Source organism: Mustela nigripes, chromosome X, assembly GCF_022355385.1.
Source record: "Mustela nigripes isolate SB6536 chromosome X, MUSNIG.SB6536, whole genome shotgun sequence".
NCBI classification, from domain to species: domain Eukaryota; kingdom Metazoa; phylum Chordata; class Mammalia; order Carnivora; family Mustelidae; genus Mustela; species Mustela nigripes.
In genome coordinates this window covers 91,756,812-91,777,233 of record NC_081575.1, presented here as the reverse complement: position 1 = coordinate 91,777,233, position 20,422 = coordinate 91,756,812, and the positions used below count along the sequence as shown (strand labels likewise).

General features: G+C 38.6%; 1 protein-coding gene across 3 annotated transcripts in view; it reads left to right on the top strand.

The window, feature by feature from the left end:
* Positions 1 to 11,376: 11,376 nt before the first annotated feature.
* The window catches only part of PRRG1 (proline rich and Gla domain 1), a 250,258-nt gene continuing 241,212 nt past the window's right edge, over positions 11,377 to 20,422 (top strand). For 2 of the 3 annotated variants that reach the window (XM_059384961.1, XM_059384963.1), the window contains exon 1: positions 11,377 to 11,500. The gene's annotated coding sequence lies outside the window, so the exon portion shown is untranslated. Of the gene's footprint in view, positions 11,584 to 20,422 lie in introns of all 3 variants that reach the window. The other variant, XM_059384962.1, reaches the window with a different exon arrangement.

The following is a 20,422-nucleotide window of genomic DNA, read 5'->3' as shown; positions in this document are numbered from 1 at the left end:
TCCTCACTGTATTTTATTAGGATAAAAATCTCCCCTATTTTTCATGCCCTGTATGAGTTAAAATTCTATAATTTAAAGCTTTTGTATCTTTTCTTGAATATATTTTACCAAATTCTTGAGTTGTTAATTTTAAATCAATTACAAATTGTAAAGGATTTAAAAATATATATATGTAAAAGTTGATTTATTTTCTTTTCACAGGCAAGTAAATATTCATTCCTGTGTTCCCAAATATAACAATAAACTTGGCATTTAAAAATGCTGACATACCTAACCATTAAATTTTACTCATCATTTACATTGAACTAAAATTAATAATTTTGAAGTCATAGTTGTGTTACTGTGAGCACATGTTAGATACAAAAATAGCATCCTCTATTAGTTTTCAAGTTCTTTGAGGGTAAGCATAGTATCCATCTTGCCAACTATACTCCAAGAGGTTCTATACTGCCTAATTATAATGTAATGAGGGATTATTTAAAATATACCTTTCAACTACTCTATGATCCAGTAATTACACTACTAGGTATTTACCCCCAAAATACAAAAACACTAATTCAAAGGGATACATGCATCCTTATGTTCATTGCAACATTATTTACAATAGCCAAACTATGGAAACAGCCCAAGTGTCCGTCGATAGAGAAATGGATAAAGAAGGTATAATATATATATATAATGTATGTGTGTACACACACACACAATGGGATATTATTCAGCCATAAAAATGAATGAGATCTTGCCATTGCAATGACAAGGATGGAGCTAGAGAGTATAATGCTAAGCGAAAAAAGAGAAAGACAAATGCAATATGATTTTACTCATATGTGGAATTTAAAAAACACAACAACAGAGCAAAGAAAACAAAAAAGAGAAAGTGAGAGACAAACCAAGAAACAGACTTTTAACTGAGAAAAAAACCAATGGTTACCAGAATGGAGAGAGGTGAGGAGAATGGGTGAAATAGGTGATGGGGCTTAAGGAGGGCACTTACTGTGATGAGTACTGGGTGTTGTATGGAGGTGTTGAATAACTAGATTATACACCTGAAACTAATAGAACACTGTATGTTAACTATACTGAAATAAAGTAAAAACCTTTCATGTCCATCCGATATGTAAAACATTCATTGAAAATGAATAGTTTCTTTTTAATATATCCTTTATACTAAATTCAGGAGGAATATAGACTGTGCTTTTGAATTCCTCTGTAATAAAAACAAACCATGGACATTAGAAATGTAAAGCCATACTGAATTCATCATGACAGCAAACCAGAAGATGGTCTCTCACATATATTTTTACAGAGTTATATGGACAGGCAGATTGAATCTTGTGGATATATACTAGAATTTCAAATACTTTTTTTCAAAGATTTATTGTTATTATTTATTTATTTGTCAGAGATCACAAGTAGGTGGAGAGGCAGGCAGAGAGAGAGGGGGAAGAAGGCTCCCTGCTGAGCAGAGAGCCCAATGTGGGGCTCAATCCCAAGACCCTGGGATTCTGACCTGAGCCGAAGGCAGAGGCTTTAACCCACTGAGCTACGCAGGCACCCCTCAAATTCATTTTAAGACATTTTAAGAAACATGAATATTGGTTCCCTGGATAATCTAAAAATTTAAGTAAGTTATTTCCATATAAATGGCAGTCATAGTTATTATGTAACTAACTTTGGTACTCTGTAGCCAAAAGACATTTCCTGATTTCTCATGAGATCTAATAAATATGTGTAGCAAAAAGGGAGTTCATTTATTTAACATCTCCTAAGTATGCTACACTTTATTCAATCTTTTTCCCACATTTTACTATACATTTTTCAAACATACAAAAAAGTGGGAAGAATTGTACTATGAACACTCCCCACCTAGATTCTACAGATAACATTTACATTCACTTGCTTTATCACATTTCTCAGTCTATCCATTTCTCTATCCTTGTATCAGTCCAAATTATTTTTAATGTATTTGAAAGTAAATTGTATACAGCATTATATTTCCCCAAAATACACTAGATTTAATTCAAGTTTAATATTTGGTTGTATTTTTTTGAGGTAAAATATCTATACAGTGTAACGCACATGTCTTGAGTGTTACCATTCAAGGAGTTTCCACAACAGCATAAATCTGTGCAATTAGAATACAGAATGCTAATTTCACCTCATAAAGTCGTCTCTTGTCCCCTTACCACTTCCCAGTCTTCCAGCACTCCACAGGAAAATATTGTTCTCTTTTTTCCTGCCACAGATGAGTTTTAACTTCTCTAGAACTTCACGTAAATACATACTCTTTCATGTAAATACATACTCTTTCATGGAAGGCTTTCTTTTTTCAGGATATTTTGTTTCCAGATTCATCCACATTGTTACTTTTTTTCAGTAGTTTTTTCTTTTTTATTGCTGAGTAACATCCCATTATGTGAAGATACCTGTCTTACTGATGGGTGCCTATTTTTCCAATTTGAGCCTGCTATGAATCTTCTTGTACTGGCCTTTTTTGGTATATATTTGTTTTCATTTCTCTCTTTTTTTTTTTAATTTTAATTTTTTTTTTTTAAAGATTTTATTTATTTATTTGACAGAGAGAGATCACAAGTAGGCAGAGAGGCAGGCAGAGAGAGAGAGAGAGGAGGAAGCAGGCTCCCCACTGAGCAGAGAGCCCGATGCGGGACTCGATCCCAGGACCCTGAGATCATGACCTGAGCCGAAGGCAGCGGCTTAACCCACTGAGCCACCCAGGCGCCCTGTTTTCATTTCTCTTGATGAGGGGACTTGTTGGGTTATAGTGTAGGCATATGTCTTGTTTTAGAAGAAATTGCCGGATCTTTCTCCAAAGTAATTGTATGGTATTACACTCCACCAACCATGTATGAATGTTCCAGTGGCTCTATATCTTCAATAACATTCAATGATGTTAGTTTTTACAATTTTGACCAAACTTGTGGGTGTGTTTTGTTAGCTGATTATGCTTTTATTGTGCATTTCCATGATGACTAATTACGTTGAACTCATTGTCATGTGCTTTTTTGTTCATTTTCTTTTTACTTAAATTTTTTTTAAATTCTTTTTTTGAAGATTTTATTTATTTACTTGGGAGAGCAGGAACAGGGGGTGAAGAGCAGAGAGGGAGGGAGAGGGACAAGCAGACTCTGCAACGAGCATGGAGCCCAACAGGAGACTTGATCCCAAACCCTGAGATCATGAGCTAAAACCAAGAGTCCGATGCTCAACAGACTAAATCACCCAGGCACCCCTTTTGTTCATTTTCAAAGCATTTATTTATATCGTTTCCAGAATTCTGCATGCACATTGATACCAGTATTTTGTCAGATATATGTCTTGCAGGTATTTCTCCCAGCCTGAAGATTGTTCATTAATTTTCTAAATAATGTCTTTCAATGAGCAAAAGTTTTAAATTTTTATGAAGACCAATTTATCATTATTTTCATTTAGGTTATTGCTTTCTTCCATGTTAGAACCTTTGTCTACCCCCGAGTCACAATGATAGTCTATGTTTTCACATAAAAGATTTATAGTTTTATTTTTTACATTTAAGTTTATGTTCCATCTCAACTTAATTTTGTTTATGGTGTGAGGTAGGAACTACTTTTATTTCTTTGCATATGAATACCCAGTTGTTCCAACATTACTCATAGAAAAGGCTTTTCCTGTTCCCAGAGTAGCTAATAGCTTTAGCTACTTTGTCAAAAATCAATGACCAGGGGTGCCTAGGTGGCTCAGTTGGTTAAGCAACTGCCTTCAATTTATGTCATAATCTTGGGGCTCTGGGATCAAGTCCTGCATCAGGCTCCTTGCTCAGTGGGGAGCCTGCTTCTCCCTTTGCCTCTGCCTACTCCTTCCCTTGCTTATACTCTCACTCTCCCTCTGGCAAATAAATAAACGAATTCTTAAAAAAAAAATCAAAGATCAGACAGGGGAGAGAACATTTCTGGGCTCTCTATTCAATTCTCTTGATAGTTTTATTGATCTTCATGCCACATTATCTTGATTACTATGACATTATAGTAGGTCTTAAAAGTCAATTATTGTAAGTCCTGTAAGTTTGTTCTTCCTTTTCAAAATTGCTTTGGATAATGTAGATGCTCCCATATACATTTTATAATCAGCTTGCCTATTTTTTTAAGTCTACTGGGATTATGACTGGGAGTGTGTTGATGCTAAAATCAAAATTGGGAGAACTATATCTTAACATTACTGGGTCTTATAATCCGTGAACATGGTACATCATTCCATTTAGTTAGAACTTGCTGAATTTCTGTCAGCAGTGTCTTGTACTTCATAATAAACAGGTCTTGCCCCTTTTCCTAAGCATTTAATAGTTTCTGATGTTATTGTTAATCAAACAGCATTTAGATTTTATTTTCTAAGTGTATTGTACCATATAAAACACAATTGATTTTTCTATTATTTAATTTCAAATATAGTTGATCCTTGAACAACATGAGCTTGAACTGCACAGGTCCACTTGTAAGAATTTTTTTTAAATGCACATACTTTTTTTCCTTAGATTTTCTTTTCTTAAGGTACTCTCTACACCCAGTGTGGGGCTCAAACTCACAACTCTGAGATCAAGAGTTGCATGCTCTACCAACTGAGCTAGCCAGGTACTCCACAATTTTTATTTATTTTTTTGATAAATAAAGGACAGTACTGTAATTGAACTTTCCCTTCCTTATGATCTTCTTAATAACTTTATTTCCTTCTGCTTTTTTAATTTTAAGAACAGAGTATATACATATAATGTGCAAAATGTGTTCATTGACAGTTTTATGTTATTGGTAAGGCAGCTGGTCAACAGTAGGCTATTAATAGTTTAAGTTTTGGGGGAGTCAGAAGTTATACTGGTTTTTCAACTACACAGTGTGGGGCTGATCAGTGCCCCAACACCCTGTGTTGTTCAAGGGTCAACTGTATGTGAATTTTGTCTGGCTATCATATTGTATTTATTCCTAATTTAATTCCACTGTAGTCAGAGGACATGCTCTGTGTGATTTCAGTTCCTTTAAGTTTATTGATGCTAGTTTTATGGTGTATCATATGACATATCATGTTACCTGTGTTTATGGAGATTTTTCAAGACAAAACAGAAGAAATACAAAATTAAACCCTTTCTTGCAGTTTACCAACCACTTGGGAGTTAACAGTGTAAACACATGGAACAATAGGAGAAAGACAGGAAAAGTTAAAATTATATCATTAATATGGAATAAGCCATAAGTGTTATGAAAAGTGTTCTAAAGAAAAGGATTTGTTAGAGTAGGGACTCAATCAGGGTATATACTCCTCCACTCTTTATAGACATGAGTGTTGGTTTGAAAGTTGTAGAACTAATAAATGAAATGGCTGTTAACACAAGGGTTAAAAAAAAGATTGGGCAAGTCATCAACAGAAAATAGCATGGAATCTCCCTCTTCTTTCTATATGTTTCTTCTTCTTTTTCCACAAGAATTTTTTTTCTGATCTACTATGTGTCAGGCTTTGTGATTAATATCAGAGCTACACTGTCCTTCCTCTCAAAGAAGTCTCAGTAAAGAGGGAGATTTAGGCATAAGTGCATTAACACATAAGCCTTAAGAAAAAGGGGGATGCAAATACTATGGTAGCAAGGCTAGTGGGATAACTGATTTACTTTGCATGGTGTGCCACTAGGAAGACTTTACACAGTGGGTGTCTTTTGAGCTGGGTCTTTTTTTTTTAAGTTTTAATTTATTCATTTGAGAAACAGAGAGAGCACAAGCAGGGGGAGCAGCAAGCAGAGGGAGTGGGAGAAGCAGACTCCCCACTGAGCTGGAGGTGCCTCAACGTGGGGCTTGATCCCAGGACCTGGAGATCATAACCTAAACCAAAGGCAGATGCTTAGCCATTTGAGACACCCAGGAGGTACCCCTGACTGGGTCTTTAAGAATATGTCTGCCATACAGAGAAAACAGAAAAGTCATAGCAGCATGCAAATGTAAGATAAATATAGAGAGTAGCTTATCATGTATATGATTAGTAGGGGGGGTGAGTTTGCAAAGATGTGCTAGAGCCAAGTAATTAGAAAATTTGATTGTGGTTAAGGAGTTTGTATTTTATGATAAAGTAGGTGGGAGTCTTGAAATGTTTTTAAGAAGTGACGTGGCTTAATCCTACTTGTGTTTATAGAGCTCTCTGGTATAATTCAGAAGGGTGGGTTGGATTCAGAAGAAACTAAAGACAGGGAAACTAGTTGGGAGACCATGTCAGGCCAATTGATAATGAATCTGAAGTGAGTCAGGACAGAGATTAATGTGAGACATGTACAAGGTAGAGGGAATCAACAACTGAGGATAGAAAAGAAGGGATCATGGGTGGCTTCACTGTTTCTAATGTGTATGATGGGATACATGGTGGTTTCATGTAGAAGGAAAAAAATGCAGAGTAAAAGGTAGAGTGTGGAAAAAAATTGAGTTTTGTGTCTTATAATTTGAGGTGGCAGGATCCATTCATCAGCTGTAACTACAGATCTGAAAACGAGGAGAAGGCTGAGGGCAAAAGATTTGATTTGCAAATAGTTAAGATTTACTTGACATTAGTTAAGCTGAGAACTGGATCTGTACCCAACTGGTGTGCCCTGGGGAGACTAGTGAATGAGGATTAGGCTGAGATAACTTGTGAGACCTCTCTGGGCCTTTGAGTAAATATTAAGAGAAAGGAGGATTTGAAGAATATGGGATAACCAGGAGATGTGCTAGTGACATAGACAGTTCTGGAATACCAACTCTGACAGTTTAGTTCTTAAACTTGACTTATTTCTTAAACAGGAGGTATATTATAAAAAAAAATAGAGAACAATTAAGCTCACATCATGTATTAATTAGAATATTTTGAACTTTATGCAAGAGGAAACAATTCAGACTAGCTTCAGACTTTCTTTTTTTTCTAATAAAATAATATATTTACAGATGAACTTTAGAACCACTTTGGCAACTCTCTCATCTCCTAATTTTGTTGCAATTTCTTAATTAACATATAATTTATTATTTGTTTCAGGGGTACAGGTCTGTGATTCATCAGTCTTACACAACTTATAGCTCTCACCATAGCACATGCCCTCCCCAGTGTCCATCACCCAGCCACCCCATCCCTTCAACCCCTCTCCCCTCCAGCAGCCTTCAGTTTGTTTCCGGAGATTAAGAGTCTCTTATAGTTTGTCTCCCTCTCTGGTTTCATTTTGTTTCATTTTTCCCTCCCTTCCCCTATGATCCTCTGCCTTGTTTCTTAAATCCCACATATCAGTGAGATCATGTCTTTCTCTGATTCACTTATTTTGCTTAGCATAATACCCTCTAGTTCTACTATCCATGTCTTTGCAAATGGCAAGAGTTTGTTTTTGATGGCTGCATAATATTCCACTGCAAATATACATACCACACCTTCTTTATCCATTCATCTGTCAATGGACATTTGAGTTCTTTCCATAGTTTGGCTATTGTGGACATTGCTGCTATAAACATTGGGGTGCAGGTGCCCCTTCAGATCACATTTGTATCTTTGGGGTATATACCCAGTAGTGCGATCGTTGGGTCATAGGGTAGCTCTGTTTTCAATTTTCTGAGGAACCTCCATGCTGTTTTCCAGAGTGGCTGCACCAGCTTGCATTCCCAGCAAGAGTGTAGGGGGGTTCCCTTTTCTCTACATCCTCGCCAACATCTGTTTTTGCCTTGTTAATTTTAGCCATTCATTTCCCTGATGCTGAGTGATGTGGAGCACTTCATGTGTCTGTTGGCCATTTGTATGTCTTCATTGGAGAAATGTCTGTTCATCCCTTCGGCCCATTTCCTAACTGGATTATTTATTTTTGGGGTGTTCAATTTGAGAAGTTTTTTATAGATTTTGGATGTTAACCCTTTATTTCATAACACATTTGCAAATATTTTCTCCCATTTAGTAGGTTGTCTTTTGGTTTTGTCAGCTGTTTCTTTTGCTGTGCGAAAGCTTTTTATCTCGATGAAGTCACAATAGTTCATTTCTGCCTTTATTTCCCTTGCCTTTGGAGACACATCTAGCAAGATGTGTCCTTGCTGCAGCTGAGGTTGAAGAGGTTGTTGCCTATGTTCTTCTTTAGGATTTTCATGGATTCCTGTGTTTTATCCATTTTGAGTCTATTTTTGTGTATGATACAAGGAAACGGTCCAGTTTCATTCTTCTGCATGTGACTGTCCAATTTTACCAACACAATTTATTGAAGAGACTGTCTTTTTTCCATTGGTTATTCTTTTCTCCTTTGTTGAAGAAATAAGACTTTCTTATGAGAATGTAGTGATACCTCATAGAAGCCACGGGAAAGAATGCTACTGTAATCAAGAGGCAGAGAGCCATTGAGGATCTAGGCTCAGCTCCACTCTATCTACTTCTTTTCTCTCTTTTCTCTCTTCTATCCTCTCCAGACGTTTTTTCCATTTCTCCTGCTGGCATAGCCCCTACATTGTTGTTATAGCCCAGACACCCAGTCTTACCAATTCCCTCTCCCCATTCTAAATCCCCAGGGAAGTTCTCTGATTGCCCTAACGTACCTGAGATACTCCCTCCCCATCCATCCTGATCCAGTCAGCTGTGTGTGTGTGTGTGTGTGTGTGTGTGTATTTAGAGGGCTCATGGACTCCAGTCCAATGAAATAATAATATATGGGGGTGGTATCCAGATAAGACATCAGTATTTTTTATAAGCACCCCTGACTGGGAAGCAATGATTTAGGCTCTGTTGTTTTTATGAAAATAAAGACTGCGGTAGGAATTATAATGCAGACTGCTCCCCTCCACCACAATGCTAATATCCAGGACATGTGGAAATATTATGTTACATAGTAAAGGAGAATTAAAGTTATCAATGGAATTAAGGTTGCTAATCAACTGACCTTAGAATAAGAGTATATGAGATTATCTGGTTGGGCCAAATATAATCCCAAAGGTCCTTAAATGTGGAAGAGGTAGGCAGAATTGTCAGTGTGTCAGAGTAATGTCTTTGCTGGCTTTGAAGATGGAACAGGGCCTTGAACCAAGGAGGTGGCCTCTAGAATGTGGAAAGTCAAGAAAAAGGATTCTGCCTGGCACCTCCATAAAGGAATTCAGTTCTGCTGACACTGTGATTTTAGCCCAGTGTGACACTTTTCAGACTTCTGACTTCTAGAGCTGTAATAAATTTGTGTTGTATTAAGCCGTTAAGTTTGTGGGTTTTTTGTTTTTTTATTTTTACAGCAGCCACAGAAAACTATTATTAAGAAGAATGGTTAATACTTGAATAAGAGAGGTAAAAGATAATTCCAAGGCTATATTCCTTAAATACATTTGTTCCATTGTGAAATTTTTAAAAAATCTGTCTAGCACTTTTCTCTTGTTCTGAAAATAGCAACTTCCCCTATTCTTTTTCCCCCTCCAGCTAAGTGGTTCTACTGGGTGTACCATTCTTATGTCACACATGTACTTTTAATCCAAGAATGATTATGTTACTTGATCTTACCCAATCATGCTCTTTATCTGGTGTTCTAAAAATTGGAACTGAGGGAAGAGAGGCTCATTCTCTGTGGTAACAGCTTGATAGGTATGAACCCACAGTTTGTCAGAGGCCATGGTTCTAAGCCTACAGAATTTGCCTTTCAGACATTCTGAAAGAATGACCCTGTCTAAAAGAGGCAGGTTTGAGAGCCTAACCTGGAATTTGAAGCATTCCCTTTATTTGTTCCATTTATTATGAAAGTCATTCATATACTTACCCTTTTCACAGCTTGGGTTACACAATAACCTTCTCTTTTTCCTAAGCTACTTTGTTGAACTTTTAGTCACTTCAATCAAAATATCCTGACAGTTTCCATAGTGTAGTGGTTGTCACGTTTGCCTCATAAAATATCCTGACAAATTCAGACACAGAAGAAGAAAATAAACCCAGTAATCAAATAAAAGTTCATGCACATATATACACATCTATTAAGAAAGCAGACATTACCTTTACTAACCTAGTGGGATTTTTTTAGGCATCTTCTGTATGTGAAACATTTTCAGTGAAATGAACAAGACAAAATCCTACTTCCAGGCATTTACAGATTTATTCATCCTACGGTCTGTGTTTATATTTACCAATATGCATACCCTCTTCCAATATGGCCTCACTACAATCTCCCATACTTATTTGACAAATGCAAAATAGAAATGAGTTCAAGAAAGTCTGGTTTGTAAAATACACAAATGGAAGAACCACAAAGGTGAATGGGAAGAATTTCAGGATATTTAGATCTCTAGGGGCAATTACCAGACTCCCCAAAAATGCTGCCATCACAGTCAATACAGTTGCTGGGCAGGACTAGGGGTGTGGCCCTGTGGCAGTTCTTTTATTCTTAGCCAAATGTTTCTCAGTTCCATCATAACTAAAGCAAAAAGAAGAAAGGAAACGTAATTTGGAATAAATCACTTTAGGCCCACAGGCCAATTCACGTTGGATGCACTCAGGTGTGTTTATTTTAATAGCTGATCCAAAGGCACGTGAGATACCACAGCTGACCAGATTTTAAACATAAAAGCATAGAACTTAAAACTAAGCACGCATGCAGCATGGAATAATAATCAAGTTGGACTTCTCAAAATGCTAAACACCAGAAAACCCGAAACCATTAGGGCAAAGTCCATACAACATAGGCTGAATATTCTGTTTCTCCAAGGGGCTTTTAGAAGGCTCAAATTCTAAGGTGGCTACCTAAAAAGCAGGGTCAAAGAGGCCTCTTCTTGGCAACCTGTGTTCTTCTTCCCAAGAAATTCAGGTAGGCTTAGTTAAGAATCTTTTTAAGAAAAGAGTATATTATTGTCACCAGAAGTGCAGAAACAAAAGCAGAGTTTGTTCTCAGGAAAACCAGCGCGTTCTGGATTAGTACACATCAAAGAGACACGTTAACCAGGATACGCTGCATAGACGGTGTGTGGGTGAGAAATGTCCAATCTCTCACCTCTGGAGGGCTGAGGATTGCGCGCGTGAGAAGGAAAAATGTGCGGAGGGTTGAGGTGGGGGAATAATACGTGGGGAGATAGGCGTGCAAAAGAGTGAAAGACTAGCTAGGGAGGATCTAGGGTGGCTCCAAGGAGAGGCGTTGTGACTCCCGGGAACTGGCTAGCTTGGTTCCACGCCAAGCAGGCTTTCTCGAGGATGAGTGTGAGCGTGCACCGAGGAGACCAGAAAACTTCTCTAACAACGTTATCAACACACCTCGAGAGTGGAAAACTCCAGCCGTGTGTCCAGAGCACTAGGTTTTCCGGACTAAGCGTCAGAGGCTCCGCCCCTCGGTTTCCCACCCCGCCTGGCCACGCCCCTCCTCTCCTAACACCGCCCCGGCCCCGCCCCCTCCGCTTCCCACCACCCTTCCCATCTGCTCCTGGCTCCAGGCTCCAGGCTCCAGGCTCCTACTAGGTTTGTCGGCGGTGGGAGCGCGCAGGCGCGTCTGGCAGCTTGCAGAGCGCGGAGTAGCGGCGCGGAACGCGCGGTGAGTGAGGTGGGATCGTGGGGCTGGTGGCTGAAGAACCTGGTTCCCGCCGAACATCCCGGGAGGGTTCGGGGAGTGCGCGGGTGAGTGCCCGGGGAGTCTTAGGTCCCGTGAGTAGGCACTGGTCGGACGTGAGGCAGGGGAGTTGGCCGTACTGCTTCAGAGTGTCCAGCCCCGGCCGCGTGCGGAGCGGAGTACGTGGTGGCGGGTGTGGGTGAGCGTTTGTGTAAGGAGGAAAATAGAAGGGAAGGGCTCCGGAGACTGGAAGTCCTTACTCAGGCTTGGCAGGACTGGGAGGCTCGCCAAGGGCGCTGGAGGGTGTCCCAGCTTCAAGTTCAGTATCCCCCGCTGGGTGCCCCTGAGCGTCGTCCCGGGCCCATCCCTTCCCCGGCGCTGCGGTCTTAAGAGTGCGGAGTTGCCAGAACATTCCTTGTCGTGGGGGGAGAGGATTTGGGAAAGGTGGGCTTTCACCCCAGGCTAGTGCCAAAGAGGGTGTGGCGTTCGTGTGACTTTCCTTCACCCCGCCCCAGGGAATGTGTCCGTCTTCTGGTACATTGTGCTCATGGACATTTTAACAAAGGCTATGACTGTTTTCTAGGCAGTGGCGGGTGACAGCGGGGGCGGGTCGGTGGAGGGAGTAGCTTACGAGGTCGCAGTGTGGCCCTGGGGGGCGGGGGCAGGGGCAGGCATGGGGTGAGTGGAAGGAAGGGAATAACCTTCCTGCCTCAGCTTTTTCTTTCTTCCTGGTCCGCTGATTTTGATCAGTGGTAGGAACAGCCTCGAGAGGGATATGATTGGAAATCAGTGTGTGTGTTCGGACTCTGGCTGCAGCCATTGGTTTTTATAATTGTGCTGTTGATGTATTTTTTAAGTGCCCCTTCAGTAGAAAAGCGAAACTAATGAAATTGAAGAGGAAATAATTGAGCGAAAGGGTGAAGAGGCAGGGTGTCAAAACTTAGAGCTAAATTACTACCTTCTGATAGTCGTAGTATAAATAAAGCCAGATTCTGAGGGGTGTGAAGGTGCGCAAGTGGGGTAAGTGCAAGGTTGATTAGGGTGCTGTTGATTGGGTCAGTTAAGAGGGGATTATTGGATGCGTGTGTGGAAGTGCTGCCAAGTTCTTGGGTTGACTCGCTTTAGAACCTTTAAAAATGAGACCGGGAGTATAAAACACTGGGGCAAAGAACTGTAATATTGGATAAAGTTCCAAGGCTTTCATTTGCAAAATTAGGAACTTTAGGAAAGGCGGTATATTGGTTTTGAAGCATAAATGTTGATTTTTTTTCCTCATCTGTTTTAACTAAATACAACAACTTCTTCCTCCTCCACCCCTTTCCCTTGATTGTGAATCCTGTTTTATAAACATTTAACTTTCAAATCTGAAGTGTGTTTAAAGGCACAATCCTCCCCGCATCCCGTGAAGTGAATAGGATTTCTTCTTGTGTTGTCATTTTACTCTTTCTTTTCCTGTCATTTTAAGTTAAATGCCATGAACACTACCAGTTTACGGGAGAGAGGTGTTAGTAATATCTTTTCCCTTTTCTATTGCCTAATGAACCCCTATTCATCCGTTCAGATTCAGCCCGCTTATCTTGGAAAAATTTGCCATCTCCCCCAGAATGATTTAATCACCCTCTTTTCTGTTAAACTGGTACCACTGGTCTTATTTTTCTCTTGCAACTAGAATCTCAGTCTTCTGTGTTACCCCAATACCTAGGGCTGCTGGGTATGTACTAAATGCCTAAATAAATGCACTTAAAATAAACTATAAATAATAGTTCATGGGGTAATAGAAGAAATTCAGAATGCTGAAATTATATATCATATTTGAACAACATTATTTGGAATGTAGATTAGAAAAAGTATGGAAATAAGTTTCCATGTATTAGTCTGGTTTATCCTTCTAAAAGAGGTGCAAAAAAAAAAAAAAGCGAGAGAGATGCAAAATCTTTGCATATATAGACAAGGTGTCATGAAAAGTCCAAATTTTAAAACAGGTCAACTTCTGATACTGAAGCTAGTGAAAAGTTAACATGAAACAGAAGATTAATCATTTGTAGACCAACACTAACAGGGCACTGCGGGAATTTAGGAATTTACAAGTGAATCAAGTTGGCCAGATGGTATCCTTGGAAGGCTAATACAATTAAAGAAACTGTAACATATTAGACCAATTAAGGAGACTAATTAGTTGCATTATACTCCTAAATCTTAAGGTCGTTTGAGCACTTGGCTAATGGGCCTCTTTATGTTATAGTGTGCCCCATAGGCTTGGCCAATTTCTGCAGCATTATCTCTGACATCTGTCCTAACTCTACCAGCATCATTGGCTTTAGAGTCACCTTTGGTTCATGAAGGGAATTATTTTCCCTTTGCTCCTTACCACTCAAACTCATCACCCCCACACCTAGGGTGGTTTTACCAACTGGAGAAAATATCATGAGCAAATGATCACTCAATTTATAAGTGAGTAGAACTCATTTTAGTCTAAAAATGCATCAGGATTGGCTTCTTGGTTGGTCTACCTGTGCCAGCAAAGCAGAGAACTACTTTGGGCTATTAGTAACTTATGTTTTTCTCCTCTCAATTTATCCCCTCTCTACCTAAATGTAAAAGCACTTTTCCCCCCACGTCTCTCTCTCTCTTTTTTTTCTTTCTCTTTTTAAAAAAATTTTATTTAGTTATTTGACAGCTCAAGCAGGGGAAGCAGCAGGCCGAGGGAGAGGGAAAAGCAGGCTCTCCACTGAGCAGGAGCCCGATGTGGGACTCAATCTGTAGACCTGGGACCATGACCTGAGCCGGAGGCAGATGCTTAACTGACTGGGCCACCCAATCACGCCCTCCACATCACTTAAAAAAAAAAAAAAAAAAAAAAAAAAAAGAATGTTAACCATTGTTCATGCCAAAACACTTCAAGTTAATGCCTGGTTTTTATGAGAAAAACTTTGGTCTCAGAGAGGATGAATAGTCCATAAAACTTCTTTTTTAAGAAATTCTACATACATCCTCTGTGGTCTTTAGATTCACTTACTGAAAAAGATATTCCAGACCATTGTGGTTAAGGCTTCCTTCTTAAACTTCCCTCATCTAGACTTCCTCTTCACATTTCTGATTTTTTACTCTTATTCTTTGACAACTACTTCCTCTGAGTCATCTTTTTAGGGTTTTGTCCAAGACTCTTTCCCAGTCTATGTAGGAGACAATAATCTGGCGGTCAAGGGCATAGAATTTGAAGGCATTTGTTAAACTTCTCTAGGTATTAGCTTCCTCATTTATAAAAGTAATGAGTATAATATTTACCTCATAAGTGAGATCAGGTATATTTACTGCTTATCATAATATTTAGCACAAACTAATTGCCCTAAAAATGGTAGCTGTTATTGGTAATTGCCATTTCTTATAAGGAGTGTAATTTCAGGAGCAGTTAATTTCAAAATGGGAATGTATTGACATTTCCTACTCTGTTCAAATTCTTAGTCCTGTATTTGTAGATTCCTCCTATATATCTAAAACAGGTGGCTTTGCACAATGGTTCTCAAACATCAGCTTGCACAATAATCACAAGAATGTTCACCTAATTGAAGTAGAATTGGCTGGGGAGTTTCACAAAGGATGAGTCAAGGATGATGCCAAGCATTTTGGTCTGAGCAACTGGAAGGATAGAGTAGCCATTTAGTGAGATATGAAAGATTGCAGGAGGAGAAAATTTGAGAGGAGGATCAAGAATTCAGTACCTAAGCTTGCTGAGTCCAAGATGACTGAAATCTGGGTAGAATTCAGGAGAGAGGTATGGGAGGGCAGGAAGCTCTGGGAATGGATCAGATCATTACAAGGGAAGAGAAGAGGTCATTCCTTTGCTTTAAAAAGTATTAATGAACTATTTTTAGAGGATTTTAGGTTCACAGCAAAATTGAGAAATACAGAGAGTTCCATATGCCTGCTATCCACCAACACAACCTCCCCCATTGTCAACATCTTGTAACACAGTGGTACGTTTGAACTTACAATGATACATTTTTATTACTTCAAGTCCATAGTTTGAATTAAGGTTCACTCTTGGTGTTGTACACTTTGTGGGTTTCGACAAACACTTAATTACCTGTATCTGCTATTGTGGTGTCTTACAAAATAGATTTATTGTCATAAAAAATCCTGTGTTCAGGGGTGCCTACATGGCTCAGTCTCTTAAATGTCTGCCTTCGGCTCAGGTCATGATCTTCAGATTCTGGAATTAAGCCCCACATCTGGCTTCCTGCTCAGCGGAGGAGAGTCTGCTTCTCCCTCTGCCCCTTCCCCCAGCTTGTGTGCTTGTGCACTCTCTCTCAAATAAATTAAGAGACTCTTAAAAAAAATCCTGTGTCCGTTATCTCTCTCTCCACCCCCAACCCCCACAGCCACTGAATTTTTAATGAAATCTGGCTTATCAGTTATTTCTTCCACAGATCTTATCTTTAGTGTTGTGTCTAAAAGTCATCACCATGCCCAAGGTCAGTTAGGTTTTCACCTATGTTATATTCCAGAAGTTTTATAGTTTTACATTATATGTTGCCTATGACCCATTTTGAGTTAAAATTTTTGAAGAGTGTGAGGTCTATGTTTAGATTCTTTTTTGTAAGTTGTTCCAGTACATTTGGTGAAAGGACTGTCTTTTCTCCATTGTATTGCCTTTGCTCCTTTGTCAACAATCAGTTGACTGTATTTATGTGCGTCTCTTTCTGGGCTCTTTTTTCTGTTTCATTAATGTCTTAGTAATCTTTACCAATACCACACTGTATTGATCACTGTACCTTTATAATAAATATGTAAATAGGGTAGTGTCAGTCTTCTGACTTTGTTCTTCAGTATTGAGTTGGCAGTTCTAGGTCTTTTGCCTCTCTATATAAATTTTGAATAGGTTTGTCAATATCCACAAAATAACTGGCTGAATTTTTATTGGAATTTTGTTTAATCTATGGGTCAACTTGAGAAGAGCTGACATCTTGACAATATTGAGTCCTTCTATTCATGAACAGGGAATATTTCCCCATTTATTTTGTTCTTTGATATTTTTCATCACAATTTTGTAGTTTTTCTCAAATACTTTATTTACTATTAGATTCATACATAATTCATTTTAGGGTGCTAATGTAAATAGTAATGTATTTTTAAAAATATTTTATTTATTTATTTGACAGAGATCGTAAGTAGACAGACAGGCAGAGAGAGAGGAGGAAGCAGGCTCCCTGCCGAGCAGAGAGCCGGATGTGGGACTTCATCCTAGAACCCCAAGATCATGTCCTGAGCCGAAGGTAGAGGCTTAACCCACTGAGCCACCCAGGCGCCCAGTAATGTATTTTTAATTTTGAATTCTACTGATTTATTGGTGGTATATAGGAAATCAATTAATTTTTATGTTAATCTTATACAACATTGCAGTAATTGCTTATTCTAGGAATTTTTTTGTTGATTCTTTCAGATTTTCTATATTGATGATGTCATCTGGAAATAGTTTGGTTTATTTCCCAGTCTTCTATAACTTTTATTTACTTTTCTTGTCCTATTGCATTAGCTAGGACTTCCAATATAATGTGGAAAAGGAGTGGTGAGGGGACATTGTTGCCTTGTTCCTCCTGACAGGGAGAAAATTTTGAGTTTCTCACTATTAAGTATGATGTTAGCTGTAGGATTTTCGTAGATGTTCTTAACAAATCGACAACTTCTCTATTCCTAATTTGCTGAGGGTTTTTTTTTTTTTAAATCATGAATGAGTTTTGAATTTTGTCAAGTCCTTCGCTGGCATCTTTTTTTTTTTTTTTTAAAGATTTTGTTTATTTGACAGACACAGTGAGAGAGGGAACACAACAGGGGGACTAGGAGAGGGAAAGTAGGCTTCCTGCAGAGCAGGGAGCCCAGTGAGGGGCCCTATCCCAGGACCCTGGGATTAGGACCTGAGCCAAGGCAGACAATTAATGACTGAGCCAAAGGTAGACGCTTAATGACTAAGCTACCCAGGCACCCCTTTTCTGGCATCATTTGATGATTTTTCTTTTTTAGCCTGTTGATGTGGTCTATTATATTGATTGGTCTTTGACTGTTGAAACAACCTTGCATACCTGAGAAATCTCACTTGGTTATGGCATATAATACTTTTTCTTTTTATTGAATTTGATTTACTAATATTTTGTTGAGGATTTTTGTGTGTTATGTTCATGAGAGGTATTGGTCTGTAGTTTTCTTGTAATGTCTTTGTCTGGTTTGGTATTAGTGTAATTCTGGCTTCATGAGTTATGAAGTATTCCCTTGGTTTCTGTCTTCTGGAAGACTATAGAAAATTGGTATAATCTTCCCTTCAGTATTTGATAGAGTTCACGGGTAAGCCCAACTGGGGCCCATCACGTTCTGTTTTGGAAAGTTGTTAATTATTGATTCAATTTCTTTGATATAGACCCATTCATATTGTCTTTTTAAATTTTTCTTCTGTTAGTTTTGGAAGATTGTCTTTTCAAGGAATTGCTTCATTTCATTGAGGTTATCAAATTTGTAGGAATAGATTTATTTATAATGATCCTTTATTAACCCTTTAATAGCCATGTCATCTATAGTGATGTCTCTGCTTTCATTTCTAATACTGGAATTTGTTTCTTCTCTTAGCATGGCTAGTGTTTTATCAATTTTATGGATCTTTTCAAAGAATCATGTTTGGGTTTTATTTATTTTCTTTATTGATTTCTTGTTTTTAATTTCATTGATACTCTAGTTTTTATTTCCTTTTTTAAAAAGATTTTATTTATTTGACAGAGATCACAAGTAGGCAGAGAGGCAGGCAGAGAGAGAGAGGAGGAGGAAGCAGGCTCCCCACAGAGCAGAGAGCCCGATGCGGGGCTCGATCCCAGGACCCTGGGATCATGAGCTGAAGGCAGAGGCTTTAACCCACTGAGCCACCAAGGCGCCCCTTTTTATTTCCTTTTAATTTGCTCTTTTTCTAGTTTTCTGAGGTGGAAGCTTAGATTGTTGATTTTAGATCTTTCTTTTCAAATATATGCATTCAGTGCTATAAATTTCCCCCAAGCACTGCTTTCATTGCATCCCATAGTATTTGATAAGTTGTATTCTGATTTCATTTAGTTCAAAATATTTTTTAAAGATTTATTTGAGGGGCTCCTGGGTGGCTCAGTTGTTAAGCATCTGCCTTCTGGTTCAGGTTATGATCCCAGCCCTGGGATCAAGCCCTGCATCAGGCTTCCTGCTCTGCTCAGCCGGGAACCTGCTTCTCCCTCTCCCACTCCCCCTGCTTGTGTTCCCTCTCTTGTTGTCTCTGTCTCTTTGTCAAATAAATACTATCTTTAAAAAAATAAATATTTATTAGAGTAAGAGTGCATGTGAGTGAGCAGGGGGAGGGTCAGAGGGAGAGAGAGAGAGAGAGAGAGAGAATCATCTATGTGCACTTTGTAGGATGAAGTAGTCTGTAGATACCAGTTACATCCAGTTGGTTGATACTGAATTTCTACCTGTTGAATCTGTCCATCTCTGTTAGAGGGGTGTTAAAGTCTGCAGCTGTAATAGGGGATTATTCAATTTCTCCTTAACAGTTGTATTCGTTTTTGCCTATATGTTGACATTTCATTATTATATGCATACACATTAAGGATAATTATGTCTTCTTAAAGAATTGGCCCCGTATCATTATGAAATGATCTTTTTTAATCTCTGATAACTTTCCTTGCCCAGAAGTCGCTGCGTCTGAAATTCATATAAGCTACTTCTGCCTTCTTTTGATTAATTGATAACATGGTATATCTTTCTCCATCCCTTTACTTTTTAATCTATAATGTTTTTCTTGTATACAACATATAATTGGGTTTTGTTTTTTCAGCCAGCTCTGACATTCTCTTTTAATTGGTGTATTTAGATCATTGTTGGGTTAATATCTACCATATTTGTTACTGTTTTCTATTCATTGCCCTTGTTCTTTGTTTTTGTCTTCCATGTTGTTTCTGCCTTTTGTGGTTTTAACTGAGCATTTTATATGATTTCATTTTCTCTCATTTCCTACCATATTAATTATGCATCTTTTTTTAAACCTTTTTAGTGGTTGCCCTAGCATTTGCAAAGTGCATTTTTTCCAACTAATCCAATTCCACTTTTGAATAAAACTGTACCATTCATGGGTAATGCAAGTATCTTATAATAACAAAATATTTCAAATTCCTCTTTTCTGTCCTTGTATCATTGTTGTCATTCATATCAGTTCTACATAAGTATATTATAAACATAACCAGTCATAATTGTGAATACATTGTTGCTGTTTAGAACAAACTGTTCTCTTTTATTATTTTTTTTCAAACTAATTCTTTAGGTCAATTAAGAATAAGAAAAGTTTTTTTTTTTTTTTTTTTTTAAAGATTTTATTTATTTATTTGATAGAGATCACAAGTAGGCAGAGAGGCAGGCAGAGAGAGAGAGAGAGAGAGGGAAGCAGGCTCCCTGCTGAGCAGAGAGCCCGATGCGGGACTCGATCCCAGGACCCGGAGATCATGACCCGAGCCGAAGGCAGCGGCTTAACCCACTGAGCCACCCAGGCGCCCGAAAAGTTTTTTTTTTTAAGATTTTATTTATTTATTTGACAGAGAGATCACAAGTAGGCAGAGAGGCAGGCAGAGAGTGAGGGTGAAGCAGAGTCCCTCCCAAGCAGAGAGCCCAATGCAGGGCTCGATCTCAGGACCCTGAGATCATGACCTGAGCCAAAAGCAGAGGCTTAACCCACTGAGCCACCCAGGTGCCCCCAAAATAAGAAAAGTTTTAAAGTGTTACCTTTAGCTATTCATTTTTTGATGCTTTTTCTTTTTTTTATGTAGATCTGACTATATAATTTTCCTTCTCTCTAAACTTCTAACATATATTGCCAGGCAGATGTACTTGGCAAAAAATTCCCTAAATTTTTGT